Source organism: Rhinoraja longicauda, chromosome 3 (assembly GCF_053455715.1).
Source record: "Rhinoraja longicauda isolate Sanriku21f chromosome 3, sRhiLon1.1, whole genome shotgun sequence".
Classification (NCBI taxonomy): Eukaryota; Metazoa; Chordata; class Chondrichthyes; order Rajiformes; family Arhynchobatidae; genus Rhinoraja; species Rhinoraja longicauda.
Window position 1 is genome coordinate 29147220 of NC_135955.1, and position 18443 is coordinate 29165662.

The following is an 18443-nucleotide window of genomic DNA, read 5'->3' on the forward strand; positions in this document are numbered from 1 at the left end:
GCCTTTAACACATTCCAGGTCGGCTGCACGAGACGCCCCCGTGGCACAAAGATGGCTGGGAGAGGAGAGTGACGTTGGTTCACGGGAGCTGCTCCTGTACACTGAGCGCACGGGCCGTCCGGACTTTGTACTTTGAATAATGGCTCCAAAACATGGCGGCGCCTGCATGTGTAATGTATGCAATACGAACTTCACTGTGCTGTTGCATATGTGACAGACAAAGTACCATTGAACCATGAAAGGCAGTGCTTACTGTAGATCCCTTCAATGGTGGGATGGTCAGTACCTGTAATGGATTGGGTATCATGAATGGGCAGATTTGTACTGGCAGCGGTAGAATGAAATGAATGTGCAATAAGAATAAGTGGTTATTTTAAACCTAGCTAGAGGGCTTCAGCGGTGGGTTCTGAGGAGGCAGCAGTAAAATATAATCAGATCTGAATGGGCCTGTTATAATCTGCTATCACGTTCTTGCTCTGGGCTGAGATGGCATTGCATTTTTGTGAAATTTCATGTTCTTGAAATGGTCCATAGGAAGTTGACCAATGGGTGGAATAAAAAGTATGCCCTTCCAATATCTCTGTGGACTCTTCCATCCCCACAACCCTCTGACATGTCCACACACCTCCCTTTCTGGTCCTTTCACTTTGCCACTGGGGTTTGTGCCTTCAGCTGCTGAGGTCCGACACTGGCGTTCTCTCCCTAATCTGATTGCCCTCAAGTGGGTTGTCTGACCATGTGAAAGGTGCTGTTGAAATCCAAGGTGTGTATTTCTTCCGTTTCCCATTTGACTTGGTCAGTTTAGCATGCAAAGTCTGGAGAGGTGTTTCCTGCAAGTGAAGAGGGAAGTAATGTGGAGATTCGTGCATACGGTTGAAGTTATTATTTTTGTCGTGTATCCACGTGACAGAAGCCCGCTTTGGAGCTTGCAGTGCTTGACTGTGAAGCAATCGGGAAATGTTGACTGCAGTGGGCAGTTGTAGGGGCCATTTCACTGTCCCAGGCAGCTTTGCCTTGTATGGTTGTCCCATCCGAATCTCAATTTTTGATCTCATTCACGGTCGCGATATACACCCTCGTTTTTTAAATCCTTATGTGATTCTACCCCAGCAACCCATCAGTCTGAGAAGAGTCCTGACCTGAAACGTCATCTTGTGTATTCCCTCCAGGGATGCTGCTCGACCCGCTGAGTCTCTCCAGCACTTCGATTTTTATTCCCTGATTTTTATTACGTTTTACGAGGCTTACAACTCTCTGAGATCTCTGAAATGACCCAATCCTGCCCTTTTGTCTGTTCCTAATTATATTTGCTCTACTTTCCCATTCTTTGGTACTCTGTCCTAATACGTTTGTGGCACTGTATATCATATCTTGGCATTGCTTAATAAATTAGTGTGTAAATTTCCTGCTCTCAATTCACTCTTTCCTTAAACAATAGAACTCTGGGATGGCATGCAGCTTCAGTCTTTAACTTCCTCTGTAGGGGCATCCATGCCTTTAGTGCGTAACTGTGCAGTGTTTACAATTTGCAGAGTCAACAGTTTTCTGGCTGTAGATTACGTAATAGCAATGTCTGTTAGAAAGTCGCACCCTAGCTTTGAAATATGTCTCCTCTCTCCCTCTCCGTCCTCCTCTGTATCCTCCCCCACCGGACAAACCACAGATTTCTCTGCTTTAATTTTGGCCACTTGATCATTCTCCGAATGTAATTTTCCTTATGCTTTGGCTGCTAACGTCCTAAGATCTGGAATCCTTTTCCTTTACCTCTCTGGTCGGTCTACAATAGCACTCTCTCATTTAACATGTCCCTGAAAACCTCATTGATTAGGATTTTGATTGCCCATCGATCTAACATCCCTCTTGGTCAAATGTTGACTGATTGCAGTGGCGGCAGGCGATATACAAGGCCCTACAAGTTCAAGATGCTGTTGCCATGGTAATATCAGATGGCTGGAACACAACCAACATGTTGACATAGAACGTGGGCTCCCAGCAGTACCCGGCTGTAAACATGTAACCCTCCTGAGGGAGGGAAGAGCATGTAGGAACACTTGTTAAGATAAATACACCGGCATTTTTTTTTCGGTTGGTGTGATAATGTTTAGAAAGCTTGTGATTATTCCTGATCTCAAAGGATTGGCTGCTGTGACCAAGGGCAGGTGACTGCATGTTAGTGCACGTCATGTTTCAGCGCCAGTGAAGCATGTTACAGCGTGGTCATAGGCTGCCCTGGTTTCTTACATCAATTTATGCAAAGCAAGTTCCCACAGGTAGGATCGTGAGAATGCACAGAGAAGGACGTGGATAGGTGACATTTTGGGTTGAGACCCTTCTCAGAAAAAGGGTCCCTGCCTGAAACGTCACCTATCCATGTTCTCCAGCGATGCAGCCTGACCTGTTGAGTTACTCCAGCACTTTGTGTCCATTTGAGTATTAACCATCAACTGCAGCTCTTTGTTTCGACAGTGAACAGAGCATTTGATATTGAACGCAACAAGCGGGTGGAAATGAATGGTCGAAGTTTTGTGTTGAAACCCTGCATGAGGATTCCTGTATCTCCCTTTTCGTTTTTATTGATTGAGGGGTGCCTGTTGGCCCAGGACACTGAATGAATCAAGTTGTTCTACCAAGTATTGCTGTGAGATGCATTGATATATCTCAGGGGGAGGGGGGGGAGGGGAGGGGGGGGAGGGGAGGGGGGGGGGGGGAGGGGGGGGGGGGAGGGGAGGGGGGGGGAGGGGAGGGGGGGGGAGGGGGAGGGGAGGGGAGGGGAGGGGGGGGGGAGGGGGGGGAGGGGAGGGGAGGGGAGGGGAGGGGGGGCGACGTGGGCGACGTGTTTAACAGCTCGTCTGAAAGATGGTGCAGTGTGTCCTCGGTACAGGAAAATTCCCATACTCAGGCACCCAAATGTTCAGAAATCCCGATAGTCCAGCATTTGATTCCCTCTGAAGTCCGGAATATGAGCCAGGGGTCCAGATTGCAAGTGGGATGTGTGGGCAGAGGCAGGGAATCGGAGATGGATTGAGACTGGGGTTTGAACAGTGAGTCAGCAAGGCAATCCAGCATGACTGAGTCAGCACTGTGGGTGGGTTTGACCCCAACTGGAGTGCTTGTATATTGCCTGCTTTCCTTAAACTGCCTGGAGGAAATTTTATTATATGACAGTGCAACATGTTTTTTTAAAAAAGCAAAATTAAAATGGACAGGAGCCATTTTGGGTCGGGACCTATCTTCAGACTAAGTGAAGTAGTGGGGAGAAAGCTGAAAAAGTGAGGTGGGGATATGGCAAAGCCTGGCAAATAATAAATGGAGAAACAAGGAACTGCAGATGCTGGTTTACACAAAAGGACAGTGCTAGAGTAACTCAGCGGGTCAGCTAGCATCTCTTGAGAACATGGATAAGAGGGTCAAGAGCCTTCTTCGTTTGAAGAAGGGTCCCAATCCGAAGTATCATCTGTCCATGTTCTCCAAAGATGCTGCCTGACCTGCTAAGTTATTCCAGCATTTTGTGTCCTTTAAAATAAAAATGTGGTGGGGCATTATTAGGAATAGCATCCAATCATCCAGAAGCTGCTAGTTTGACACTATCAATGTGCAAAGGATGCTGGAACAACAGTTTTTACTGTATAACCATGGACTGTCGGCATGGGCCTCTGTGCTGAAGTTGCTGGTGTGGAACTTGAACCCATAACCTTCTGGCAGAACTCGGGCTACTCACTGAGACAGTGGAGATTGAGGTTTAGTTGTCATTTAATGGCTGAGCAGGTTTGAGACCAGAAGCTCTGCTCCTGATACGGCATAACTGCCATATACAGGATTGTAGATTAAGTCACCAGTGACTTGCTCCATTTCAAAAGTGCTTGTTTAGTTTAGTTTAGAGATACAGCATGGAAACAGGCCCTTTGACCCACTGAGTCCACGCCGACAAGCAATCACCCAAACACTAGCTCTATCCTACACACGAGGGACAATTTATAAAAGCCAATTAATTTACATACCTGCACGTCTTTGGGATGTGGGAGGAAACCGGCACCCGGAGAAATCCCACGGTCGCAGAGAAAACGTACAAACACTGCACAGGCAGCACCCGTAATCAGGATGGAACCCGAGTTTCTGGCTGCTGTAAGGGCAGCAACTCTACTGCCGCGACACTATGCTACCCCAAACTACAACATATCTTATTCCAGTGTTGGCGCATTGTTTTCAAATCCCTCCATGCCTTTGTATCTCCCTACCTCTGCAGCCTGCTCTGGAGCTACCACTGTTTGTCTTCAGTGCTTCCCTCCAATGTCTGCAAAGTCTACACATGGCAACAGAAGACCTCATCTGATGGTTACAGGTAAAAACAAGCAGAAATTCCAATTCTATCCTCTATCCTGGAGGTGCTGCCTCCAGATCGAGTATGACTTAATCAGATGGTAATTGGATGATGTATTCATATTTGGATCATTTGAACGCTCAAGAATGAAGGAGGCTGCAGAAGGTGGTGGAGATTGTCCAGTCCATCATGGGTATTGACCTTCCCGTCGTTCAAGGGATCTATAGGAAGCACTTCCTCAAGAAGGTAGTTAATATCATCAAAGACCCACACCAACTCTGGCCACAAACTCCACTCACTGCTGCCATCCGGAAGAAGGTTTGGGAGCTTGAGAACTGTTATCTCCAGACTAAAGAACAGCTTCTACCCATCACTCTCTTGAATTTCCCTGCACAACCCTAACCACAACCCAACCTCAGCACTCAACCACCATTGACTAAGATTACATTGAGGTACTTGGGCTTGCACTAGCATGGTGTGGTGTGGGAGCTTGCACATTACAAGATGTGAGACTCCCAGGATTGTTATTTCTGATAAGACAGGGGGCTGCAAAAGCTGTGCCTCTGTGAAGTACAGTGAGGTGTCAACTGGCTGCAGAGTAATTTAACCCCTGCGGCTTTCATCCTGGATGGCTGTGTACAAGGGCATCAGCCATTCTTAAATAAGATAAGGAAGCTTGTTTCTCAGCAGTGTCTACACATTTTGTCTGTTAAAGTGTCAGTTGAGTCTTGTCTCCAGTCATGTTCAGTCTTCAGTCCTTCAATCACAGTTCCATAGTTTTTTTGTTTTGTTAGTTATAATATGTTCAGTTTTTAGTAGTTAACTTTGGTTAACATATTAGTTAAGACATTTTTGCTTTGCCCCCTGTCTGCCCATCTGTCTCACTGTGCCTCTCTGCTGCAGTGGTTAGTTTCTGCTGGGACTTTGGGAGTTGTGCTCTGGCCAAGTTTTCTGTTATGTTGGGTTTTTGATTTGTTTTTTTTGTTCCGTTTCCCGGGATTGGTTCTGTCCCTGGCAGTGTGAAGTTGCCCTGTATGTAATGTTAACGTAGGCTCCGTGTAATTGGGAATGATTGTACTGTGGCACTCTGGCTTGAAGTGGTCTCCCATGACGGCTTTATTTTTAGAAGGGCCAGAGTATAAGGCAGAAGCCTAACAGTGGACATTTTTTTCATATAATTGTGGACCATTGATCTTGTTAAGATCCGTAGTGCAAGCCATTGTATGGAAAATAAACCTCAGCTATTTTCTGCATGTTGATGTTTGTTATCTGTCTCTTGCACGCTCTGTCGGTCACGCAGTAGTCTGCTGGCCTTCCTTGCTGAGTAATGGAGGCTGCACTGCTGAATGGTGCACTGAGCGTCTTTCTTGATGGAATCGTCTCGAATGGAGAGTAAGGGTTGGATTGCTGCACGAGAGGGCTTGGAGGTGTAGGGTCGGGATTGGTGTTGATCCTCTGCCTGAGTCGGGAAGGGGAATGGAGCCAGTCAGCTAGGATGAGAAGATGTGGGCGGCAGTCTGACCCGGACGCGAGGTTGGTTTAGTTTAGTTATGAGATACACCGCGGAAACGGGCCCTTCAGCCCACCGAGTCACTGGAATTATACACTGGAATTTAGAAGGATGAGAGGAGATCTTATCGAAACGTATAAGATTATTATGGGGTTGGACACGTTAGAGGCAGGAACATGTTCCCAATGTTGGGGGAGTCCAGAACAAGGGGCCACAGTTTAAGAATAAGGGGCAGGCCATTTAGAACTGAGATGAGGAAAAACATTTTCAGTCAGAGAGTTGTGAATCTGTGGAATTCTCTGCCTCAGAAGGCAGTGGAGGCCAATTCTCTGAATGCATTCAAGAGAGAGCTGGATAGAGCTCTTAAGGATAGCTGAGTCAGGGTGTATGGGGGGAAGGCAGGAACGGGGTACTGATGAGGATGATCAGCCATGATCACATTGAATGGCGGTGCTGGCTCGAAGGGCCGAATGGCCTCCTCCTGCACCTATTGTCTATTGTCTATTGAGTCCGCACCGACCAGCGAATCCCACACATTAACGCTACCCTGCACACACGGGACAATTTACACATACACCAAGTCAATTAACCTACAAACCTGCTCATCTTTGGAGTGTGGGAGGAAACCGAAGTTCTCAGAGAAACCCCATGCAGTCACGGGGAGAACGTACAAACTCCGTACAGACAGTAACTGAAGTCGGGATCGAACCTGGGTCTCCGGCACTGCAAGCGCTGTAAGGCAGCAACTCTACCGCTGCGCCACCGTGCCAAGGTCCACAGTGGGGGTGGTTTATGGAGGGAGAGTAGCAGATTGGTGAAGAGTGTGCAGGGCTGTTGCAAGCTGTAGCGTGTGGTCCTGAGAGAGAACAGTGCTGGTGTATTCATGAGATGAGCATGTCAGCCTGTCACTAATGACAGATGCTTCCATTGGTTTGAAGGCCAAGGGTGATCAGTTCTATCTGCAGGCCACTCTCACCGGGGCAAAACCCTCAGTAGTGTTGACCAAGCGTGTGGCACGTGTATCATGTGCAGAGGCATGCAATCCACTGCCAGTTTTTATGTTCCCCTTGTGTGTGAATTTTTTTTTATTGAAATTGAGTTGTGTGGCCACTGTTTAGTTCCCCTGCGGACTGAGCAGAGAGTGTGTAGTTTGTGTTAGCAGATACTTTCCCTAGCAATGCAACAATTTCGTGATGTATGTATCCATACTTGCGTGACTGTATCTGGCTCTGTTTTTGTTTGTTTCAGTATGTGTGGTCTTGTCTCCATCTGCATCACTGTGTTTGGAGATGGCGTTTCTCATAGTTATGCTGCTCGGAAACGGGTCCTTAAGGCACAAATCGACCAGGTTCCATACAGGTTGTCCTATCAAAAAATACTAGACCGTTGGGTCTGTATTCTAGGAAGTTTGGAAGATTCAAACTTCTAATATCTCAAATTTCTTTAATTTCAAGTATTGCATTCCTTCTCTCCCCCCACCCCTCCCTCAATCTGATCGTCCTACCTGTTCCACTGGTTGCATCCTTGTATCCCTCTTGTTATCACACCTTCCCCAGCCAACAATGGACCATTGTCGGCTCCAACCTTTCTGAGGTCATCTGTTGCCAGCCCTGATTTGTTCAGGCCTTGTCTCCCCTCGGGTTTATTTCTCCCCTACATCTCTACTTTCAGTCTGAAGAAGGGTTCAGACCCGCAACGTCACCAACATTTCTCTCCAGAGATGCTGCCTGATCCTATGAGTTACTCCAACATTTTGTGTCTATCTAACATCCTAAGAGGAGTTGACAGGGTAAATATTGAGATGTTTCCACTAGTTGGAGAGTCACAAACAATGGGAGCTGCAATAGGATCATTTTAAAACTGGGGTGTATTGAAATTTATTTTCTAAGACCTGTGAATCTCTGAAATTTGCTGCCTCTCACAGTGTTGGAGGCCAGATTATTCAATATATTTAAGAAGGATAAATCTTTGAAAGATGGAGTAATTGAAGTTATGGGGAACTAGCAGAGAAGAGGAGTTGAGGCCAGCATAGACTAGCTATGGTCATATTGAATGGGGGGCAGACTGGAGTTGCCAAGTGGCCTATTTCTACTCGTAGTGCCTTGTCTTCTTAAGTGAAGCTTTATGTGTTTCTGTGCTTCAGTCTCGGTATGAATCTGTTGTCTGTCATCTGTGACTGTGTAGATCTTTTACTGTGTCTCTGGATGTAGGGATTTCAGTTTCTGAGTGAGATAGATCTTGTTGACTAAAACAGAATGCAAGTTTATATTATTGTTTCACTCCTCAGAGCTGTCCCTAAACTGAATTTTCCATAAATCAAAAATAAGCAATTTCTTGGCTATGCTAGTATTGTGCTCCTGCAAATGGGTAGAAAGTACTGGAGCCTGAAAACCATGACCACCTAGTTTCCAGCAACCATCCGGCACTTGAACGCTACACACCACTAACCTCGACTATGGACTGGAATGGACTTTCTCTTTAGTTACACTTCCTTTCATTCCCAGGTGTAGTTTACAGAAGAACCTGTGTAAAGCCTCCACTTCCTTTCTGTAATAGGGCAACCTGAACTGCATTCAATATTACAGACGTGGACTCACCAAACTAACCAAAGTCCTATGCAGCTGAAACATGACGTCACGATACTGAATGCCTGACCTATGAAGGCAAGCATACCTTATGCCATCTTTACCTCTCTTATCTACTTAAGTTGCCCCTTTCAGGGGGCTATGGACTCGGACCCCAAGATTCCTGTGTATATCAATGCTGTTAATCATTCTGGTAGACCTTTTCTCCAAAACTTCCGCATCCATCCTGTAATGGCATGAACAGAAATGCACACAATACTCTTAACATGGCCTAACCAAAGTTTTATAAACTTTACAATAAAAGTATACAAGTGGAGACAAAAGAAGAAATGGGAATAAAATGAAACAAGTTAAAAAAGAAAGGCACAGCACACATGGGGTGAAAGAGAATTAAAAGCTAGTGGGGGCATGGCTGTGTTCTGCAGCTGCGGCTCACCGGCAGTCTTTCTGTTTTTTTTGTTGTTTTTTTGTCATTGTCGTCGTTAAATGTACGTTTTGTTTTATTTTTTAACTCTGTGTATGTGGGGGGGTGGTGGGGGGGTTGGGGGAAACCTTTTTTCAAATCTCCTCCTCAACGGAGATGCGACCTTTACCGTGTCGTATCTCCGTTCGCGCTACGGCCTAACATCGTGGAGTCGGCGGCCTCCAGCTGGGATCGACCTCAAAGACTCCGGTCGCATGGCCTGGACTTACCATCTCGGAGGCTTCGGCCGTGGGCCCTGCAGACCGCAACATCGGGAGTTCGCAGGTCCCTGGCTGGCGACCGGCTTTTGGGAGCTCCAGCCGTAGCAGCTTCGACCGCCCCGAAGCGCAAGGTACGATCGACCCGCCCGCAGGCCCTTCATCACCCTGCGTGGCTCGGCCGCAGCACTTTCCATCGCCCGGTGGGGGCTCAGGACTTTCATCGGCCTGCTCGGCTCGGCCCTGGGACTTTCCATCGCCCGGTGGGGGCTTCAAAAAGTTGGGAGCCTCGATCACCTCGTGGCACCACGGGAGAAGAACGAGGAGGAGATAAGACTTTGCCTTCCATCACAGTGAGGGTATGCCTAGAGCAATCACTGTGATGGCTGTTTGTGTAAAAAATTATATCTATGTGTCTTGTGCTTTTTAATGTCTACTGCCGGACCCTGACGTGAGAGGACGCTGGCGTTGAGTATTCGCCGCTTTTCCGTCAGGATAGTTTGTCTGTTTGTTTCTATGTTAATTGTTTTTGTAAAGCGCTTTGAGCATGCGATAAGGCGCTATATAAAATAAATGAATTATTATTATTATTATTATTATTATTATTATCTGAAAGTATTAAACTCTATATTGAGTAGCAAGGGTTCAATGTTCCCAGTGCGCCAAATGCATAACTTCGATCCCCTCCAGTGATGCCCAACATAAGCATGAAGAAAGGCACCTTGTGTGCCTGGGCAGATCACAGTTCTTCGGACTTCGGGTAACTAGCCTTCTCTCTCCCCTGATAATGTTCTGCTTCATTTATTTACATTTTTTTCTCTTCTGTCTTAAACTGCCTTTCTAAAAATATATATTGTCATCTTGATAAATTGAATCCACTCTGATGGCAGACATCTGTCCAAGGGCGGCACGGTGGTAGAGTTGCTGCCTTACAGAGCTTGCAGCGCCAGAGACCCGGGTTTGATCCCGACTGCGGGTGGTGTCTGTACGGAGTTTTTAACGTTCTCCCGTGACCGCATGGGTTTTCGCCGAGATCTTCGGTTTTCTCCCACACTCCAAAATGTAGAGGTTTGTAGGTTAATTGGCTTGGTATGAATGTAAAAATTGTCCCTAGGGTAATGTTAATGTGCGGGGATTGTTGGTCGGTGCGGACTTGGTGGGCTGAAAGGCCTGTTTACGCGCTGTTTCTCTAAAACTAAAACTAAACCCTTCTGTGACAAACCATTTACGGGTATTAAGGAGCATTTGGGGGGAGAGGGAGGGCAGAGAAGGTTCGGGAGGGCATTTGGGAGCTTCATGGTTTAGGCAGCTGAAGGCAAGGACCAAGTGAACCACAGGGTGAGCAAGAGGCCAGCATTGGAGGAATGCGGAGATTTGGAAGGTGGGACTCTTGCTCTGAACTTATTCCCATAATCTTATATCTGTAAACTGTGGACGGCTTGATTGTAATCACATATAGTCTTTCCGCTGACTGGATTAGCGGTAGAGTTGCTGCTTTACAGCGAATGCAGCGCCGGAGACTCAGGTTCGATCCTGACTACGGGTGCTGCACTGTAAGGAGTTTGTACGTTCTCCCCGTGACCTGCGTGGGTTTTCTCCGAGATCTTCGGTTTCCTCCCACACTCCAAAGACGTACAGGTATGTAGGTTAATTGGCTGGGTAAATGTAAAAATTGTCCCTAGTGGGTGTAGGATAGTGTTAATGTACGGGGATCGTTGGGCGGCACGGACTTGGTGGGCCGAAAAGGCCTGTTTCCGGCTGTATATATATGATATGATATGATGATAATAATAGCTTTTCACTGTACCTTGTGTGATATCATGAGAGGTAGAGTCATAGAGGGGAGATACATTTCCTCCCAGTGGATGCAACAAGGACTACAAACCATCATGGCTGCCAGCAAAAGACTACAAAACCCATAATCAGCAGGGCTGCCTGCCCTGCTGACACTGATTGCTGCTGATACTGATTGCTGCTGATACTGATGGCTGCCCAGCTGAACCAGATGAGCTGATTGCCTCAGTGAGAGAGCTGAAAGGGAAGGGAAGCAGTGTATGAGTTATATTTTGTAAGAAGGCAGCAAGCTACAGTTTTGATTTAACTACCTGTTTTGGTTTTGTGTACCTGTCTGCAAACAATTAAGTTTACCTGTTTTTGGAAAAGACAAAATATATGGAATTTAAGTTTGAAAACAAGAACTTTTCTGCCTTCATTTCCGGCACCCACACCTCCCAACCTTCAAGAGAAAAGCTCCCGACCTCTCAAGACATCACACTTGGTATACTTGACAATAAACTAAACTAATAGGACTGAAGGAAAGGGGTACAGACCTTCAAAGGGATTTGATGCAAGTTGTGAAAGCCTTCTTCTGGAGATAAGGTTTTTAAAAAGAAATTGTGTGTTAGGAGTGGGAATTAAAATCGCCACATCTACTGCTAGTGGAGAAATGACGAGGTTCAGATGATTCCCGTGATGACTTTTTTCCTCAAACGCCTTTCTACGTTTACCAGCTGCTTTGTGAAATCTTGAGTTTTAACACAGGCTGAGCCTCTTGGTGCCACTCGAACTATGCAATTAAGTAGCATAAAATTTAAATGCATTAAAGGAGCTCACAGCCCCCTGGTGTTTAACACCCACTCCATGTGTAATTCAGTGACTTGGCACAGAGTTACGCACAGTGAACTATTTAAATTTGGTTCTATTGTACGTCAAAGGCATGGCTGATGCATGAAGCTGATTGTCCGCCCCTTTTGAGCACCATTCGGTCCCCTCATCTTTCAGGCATTTGTCAAATGCCACTACTTGACCAAGCACGTGGTTACCTGGACTGCCATCTCAAGCATGGAGTTGGGGTTAAATTTTGGTCAATAGTGTTTATGTGAAGTGCCTTGGGGTAGATGAGTCACAGAGTCATACAGCACGGAAACAGATCCTTCAAATCTAACTCATCCATGCCAACAAAGATGCCCCATCTAAGCTAGTCCCGTTAGTCTGCATTTGGCCCATATCCCTGTAAACCTTTCCTATCCATGTACATCGAACATAGAACAGTACGGCACAGGAACGAGTCCTTCAGCCCACAATGCTTGTGCTGAACATGATGCAAACTTAAACTGATGTCATCTGCCTGTACATGATCCATATCCCTATGTTCCCTGCACTTCCGTCAGCCTATTTAAAAGCCTCTTCAAGATCACTACTGTATCTGCCTCCATCACCACACCAGGCCCTCACTGCTCTGTGTAAAACAAAATTTGCCCGACACATCTCCATTAAACTTTCCCCCTCTCACCGTTCTAACTCTCCCCTCCAGTGTTGAATGTTTCCTCCAGGAGGATAAAGATACTGACCGTCTATAGTATTGCTATTGTACCTGCCTCATCTCACAGCTCATTCCATAAACCCACCACCCTCTGAGTGGAAAAAGTTGTCACTAGATTCACATTAAATGTTTTCCCGTCTCACCTTAAATGTGTGTCTTCTGGTTCTTGATTCCCCTTGGGTCAAAGACTGTGTGTATTTGCCCTCAGTTCCCCTCGTGATTTTAACATCTTGTGCTCCAAGGAATAAAGTCCTAGTTTACCCAATCTCTCCCTATAGCTCAGGCTCTCAAGTCCTGGCAACATCCTCATAGTTCTTCAATACACTCTTTCCAGTGACATCCTTCCTACAGCAGGGTGACCATAAATGAACACAATATTCCAAACGTGGTCTTACCAATGTCTTGTACAACTGCAACAAATGATAGCGCTTATTTTAGTGACATCTGCAAACTTATTAATCAGGCCTTCTGCATTTGTTGATATAAACCACAAACAGCAGTGGGCCCAGCACCGATCCCTGATACACTCGTCACAGACCTCCTGTCCTTTCTGGATGTTCCTTTGCCTGCAAACAACCTACTCCAATCAACTTTTGCAAGTTCCTGTCCAATTCCATCAAAGTTAGCCTTTCCCCAATTCAGGACTTGTGGTCCAGCCCTGTGAGGATGAATTCAATTTGAAGGGCGGCACAGTAGCGCAGCGGGAGAGTTAGAAGGAGTGTAGGAAAATAACTGCAAATGCTGGTACAAATCGAAGGTATCACAAAATGCTGGAGTAACTCAGCAGGTCAGGCAGCATCTCAGGAGAGAAGGAATGGGTGACGTTTCGGGTCGAGACCCTTCTTCAGACTGATGGATCAGTCTGAAGAAGGGTCTCGACCTGAAACGTCACCCATTCCTTCTCTCCTGAGATGCTGCCTGACCTGCTGAGTTACTCCAGCATTTTGTGATAGCAGCGGTGGTATTGCTGCTTTACAGTGCCAGAGGATCGTTTTCGATCCTGACTGTGGGTGCTGTCTGTATAAGAGTTTGTACGTTCTCCCCGTGACCTGTGTGGGTTTTCACCAGGTGCTCTGGTTTCCTCCCACTCTCTAAAGACAGGTATGTAGGTAAATTGCCTTGGTAAATGTAAAAATTGGCCCTAGTGTGTGTAGGATAGAGTAAGAGTGCAGGGATCGCTGGTCGGCATGGACTCAGTGGGCCGAAGGTCCTCTTTCCACTCAGTATCTCTAAACTAAACTAAATTAAAGAAACTGGGGTTTATAGGATGGGTTATGCAAGGATCTTGATCAGAGAAGGATTGGAGTTGATGTGGATATCAACCTTGCTGCAATTGGCTGGAGGAAGACTAGAGAGGCTGAAGAGCTAACATTGGCTTCCATATTCCTCTGAATGAAGGGAAGAACAATTAAAGGTGCTATATAAATGCAAGCCCCTGTTGGGGGCTCTTTGGAAATAAAACTCCTTGGGATTTAGTGCTCCTGCTTTGTGGCTATCTGCTGGGGTCATGATCATGTTGCTGTGTATGGGAGCCTGCGACGTGCAAATTGGCTGCAGAGTTTCAGCAACAATGCTACTTCAGTGAGATCCACTGATTGCAAAGGGTGTCAGAAACGTAAGATCTCCTTTTCATTGTTTGGACAAGAATTAAAGTTCTGCTTTGGATGTGAATTTGACTCCTGCTTATCCTGTTTATGTTAGTTAGTTGGTTTATTGTCATGGGTACTGAAAAGCTTTTTTGTCACGTGCTATCATGACTGCTCTCTAGTTGGTGATAAGATGGTTCAGTTGCCTTTTGACAGTTGGGAAGAAACTGTCCCTGAATCTGGAGGTGTGCGTACCTCTTGCCTGATGGAAGAGGGGAGAAGAGGGAGTGTCCGGGGTGAGACTCGCCTTTTGAATATGTTGGTGGCCTTGCCGAGGCAGTGTGAAGTGTAAATGGAGTCAATGGAAGGGAGGTTTGTTTGCGTGATGGTCTGGGCTGTGTCCACAATTCTCTGCAATTTATTGTGGTCTTGGATGGAGCTGTTTCCAAACCATGCTGTGATGCATCCCATATGGCGCATCAATAGAAGTTGGTGAGAGTTGTTGGGGACATGCCAATCCTACTAAGCCTTCTAAGGAAGTAGAGGTGTTGGTGTGCTTTCTTAGCCATTGCTTTGATATGACTGGTCCAAGTTGCCAGTGATATTTACTCTTAGGAACTTGAAGCTTTCAACCATCTCTACTTTGGTGCCGCCAATGTACACTGGAGTATGTGTACCATTTTGGTTCCTGAAGTCGATCACCATCTCTTTTGTCTTGCTGATATTGAGGGAAATATTATCTTGGCATCAGGTTACAAGGTTCTCAATCTCCTTTTTTTACTACGTCTCCTTATTTGGCCCACTGCAGTGGTGTCATCTGTAAATTTATAAATTGAGTTGGATTTGTATTTGTCTGCTCAGTCATGGGTGTGTAAAGAGTAAAGAAGGGGATTGAGAACACATCCTTGTTAGGCACCAGTGTTGAGGGCTATTGTAGAGGATGATTTTGGCGTTGCCTAATTATAACGTTGTCGGTTGTTTCACAGCTGGGTGCTGTGAGGTTTTGTTGAGTTGTGTTTCTTTGTGCATGTTGATCCAAGAATTCTATTATTGCTAGTGCGGACATTCCTCTGATACCGGGAACTGGTGATAGGAATGAGGTGCTACTTTGGGGCAAGAAGGCAAGTTTCCTCTCTCACGTTATAGAACCAATGGAATTTAATTGGAGATAGACACAAAATGCTGGAGTAACTCAACGGGTCAGGCAGCATCTCAGGAGTAAAGGAATAGTGACATTTTAGACTGAGAGTCAGGGGAGAGGAAAACTGGAAGTATGAAAAGGTTCAGAACAAATCAGAGCCAGCACCGATGACCAAGGAAAAGTGGAGCCCACAATGGTCCATTGTCAGGTGTGGAAGAGTTGATAATGAAGGGATATGAAGAGTGAAACTAGCAGGATGACTAGGGTGGGGGAGGAACAGAGAGAGAGAGAGAGAGAGGGAGGGAATACATGGGTTACTTGAAATTAGAGAAATCAACATTCATACCACTGGGTTGTAAGCTGCCCACGTGAAATATGAGGTGCTGTTCCTCCAATTTGTGTGTGGCCTCACTCTGACAGTGGAGGAGCCCCAGGACAGAAAGATCAGTATGGGAAGGGGAGTTAAAATGTTTGGCAACTGGGAGATCGTGTAGGCCAAGGCAGACTGAGCGTAGGTGTTCATTGAAACGATCGCCCAGTCTGCTCTTGGTCATGCCGATATATAGGAGTCCACACTGAGAACAACGGACTGTTGGGGTCCCTGGATGGAATCGTGGGAGGAGGTAAAGGGAGATTAGCCAGAAAGAGACACCTCAGAAACAGGCTCAGTGAATCCACATTGACCATCAGTTATCCATTTCTATTTACACTTTAGGGATACAGTGTGGAAACAGGCCTTTAGGCCCACTGCGTCTGCGCCGACCAGTACACTAGTTTATCCTACACACTAGGGGCAATTTACAGTTTTTATCCCTAGTGTGTGGGATAGTGCTGGTGTATCATATCATATCATATATATACAGCCGGAAACAGGCCTTTTCGGCCCTCCAAATCCGTGCCGCCCAGTGATCCCCGTACATTAACACTATCCTACACCCACTAGGGACAATTTTTTTTTACATTTACCCAGCCAATTAACCTACATACCTGTACGTCTTTGGAGTGTGGGAGGAAACCGAAGATCTCGGATAAAACCCACGCAGGTCACGGGGAGAACGTACAAACTCCTTACAGTGCAGCACCCGTAGTCAGGATCGAACCTGAGTCTCCGGCGCTGCATTCGCTGTAAAGCAGCAACTCTACCGCTGCGCTACCGTGCCGCCCTGGGGTGATCACTGGTCGACGCGGACTCAGTGGGCCAAAGGGCTTGTTTCCATTGCTGTATCTCTAAAGTCTAACGTCTAAGAATTTGCCAATTGAAGCAGGGAGTGAAGTTTTAGCAACAGATGGATTGTTTGTAAATGGTTCTGTGAAGTGCACCAAGGTGCTTTGCTTCATTAAATACACCATATAAATACAACTGTTGTTTGTGACTGGGGTAATCTGAAATAAATTATCAGGGGAACCATGGTTGAGATGAGAATCTTTCTCCTCACGGCGAGTTCAGATCTGGATTTCAATGCCAGAAAGGATAATGGAAGCAAATACATGGGTAACTTTAAAAGGGAATTTGCAAGGTACATGAAGATTTTGTTAACATTTTCAGGGATAAGAGGGGGAGGAGGCAGCGGAATGAATGAAGAATGAAAGAATCAAAAAGCTGCCACAGGGCATGATTAGCTGAATGGTTGTGCATTAGATCCCATGAATCTGCATTGCGTGGTTCTTCCTTTGTTGTGCTGCAGTGCACCCAGTCCAGTGTGCATTTCTGCAGAGTAGAATTTATTTTTAAAACATGTTCTGATGCAGATTAATGCATCAAAATTTATTGGACCGTTGCTGTCTTGTGGTTGAGACTTCTGACATGGTTGAGAATTAATAGACCTGCCAGTTTCCATGATTCTAACCTGCTGTCTTTGGATGGAGAGTTTTTCAGATCCTCTTTGCATATTGATTTTCCAGCTTTGCAGGATCATCCATCAATCTTGTCTGCCTGTCCACAGCACCTTCTCTTCCTTTCTTACCCTCCTCGCCAGGGGGAATGACGCGTTGCCAGAGATCCCTTTTTTCCCCCATGAGATGTTTAACACCTGTGCCTTGGACTTAGACTCATCATCGTGTAATGTTGTTTTAAAGAAAAGATGTATTTCCAGGTTCCTGTTGAATCTTCGTCCTTCAGCCAGTTTATATTGCTCCACCGTTGCATGCCATGCCTTCTGCTACCACAGTTCTCATCTCTGGAATTCCCTCCCTAAGCCACTCCCAAGTTACCATTCCTCCTGTAAACAACGTGAAGACTGTCCGGATAATTTATTTTAGAAATGGTTGAAGGGTAAAGTGAAGGTCCAGGCCACAAGGAAATCTCTCCTGTTCCTCAAAGTAGTGGAAGGAAACCTTTTACATCAACCTGAGAAGGCAGCGAGGAGCACAGTTTGACCTCGCATTCAAAAAAAAGACTTAAACCGTCTCTGTTTTGCTGGCATTTTCTGTTCTGTTTTCTCATCCTGGTTATCTCTCCAGCAGCTCCGAATACTGAAGAAGGGTCCCGACCCGAAACATCACCCATTCCTTCTCTCCTGAGATGCTGCCTGTCCTGCTGTTACGCCAGCATTTTGTGCCAAGCTCTAAATACTAATTATCTCTCCAGCATCTGCATCTGAAAGCTTCCATCGTGAGATGCCATCGAACAGCATTTGTATACAAACACTGCCAAAAGCGATAAGCACACTTTCTACAGTCAGTAGGAGTTTTTGCTTGAAACATTTCTCCTGCCTCACCTTCACACATCCAGCTATGGTGTAAACCCCAGAGCAGCAGCTTACTCAGCCATTTTCTTGCCAATGAGGAAGCGGACCCTGTGAAATGAAAATGCTTCAGCAATTTGCATCTCCAGAGTCATAGAGTTATTTAGCACAGAAACAGTCCCTTCAGCCCAACTCATCCGTGCTCAACTACCTGTGCTGGTCTCATTTGCCTGCATTTGATCCATTTCCCTTTAAACCTTGACTATCCCTGTCCTCGTGTAAACATCTTTTAAACTTTGTAATTTTATGTGCCTCTAACCCCCCCCCCTCACTTCCTCTGGCAGTTCATTGCATAAATCCACCACCTTCTGTGTGAAAAGGTTGACCCTCTGGTCCCTTTTAGACCCTTTCCCTCACACCTTAGACCTATGCCCCCTGATGTTAGACTCTGCTATCCTGTGGGAAAGACTATGACCATTCACCTTATCTGTGCACCTCATGATTTTATCAACCTCAACAAGTCTTCCATGCTCCATGGAACAAAGTTTCAGCCTATCCACTCTTTATAACCCAAGACCTTCTGCCTAGGGAACATCTTTATGAATCTTTTCTGCAC

The 18443-nt window shown here is 46.0% G+C and overlaps 1 protein-coding gene across 4 annotated transcripts in view; it reads left to right on the forward strand.

The window, feature by feature from the left end:
* The window catches only part of LOC144591043 (amyloid-beta A4 precursor protein-binding family A member 1-like), a 113578-nt gene that overhangs the window by 25117 nt on the left and 70018 nt on the right, over positions 1-18443 (forward strand). Inside the window, exon 2 of one of the 4 annotated variants that reach the window (XM_078395390.1) lies at positions 4244-4339. The exons of the other annotated variants lie outside the window; for them this stretch is intronic. The gene's annotated coding sequence lies outside the window, so the exon portion shown is untranslated. The remainder of the gene's footprint in view (positions 1-4243; positions 4340-18443) is intronic. 4 annotated transcript variants of the gene reach the window in all.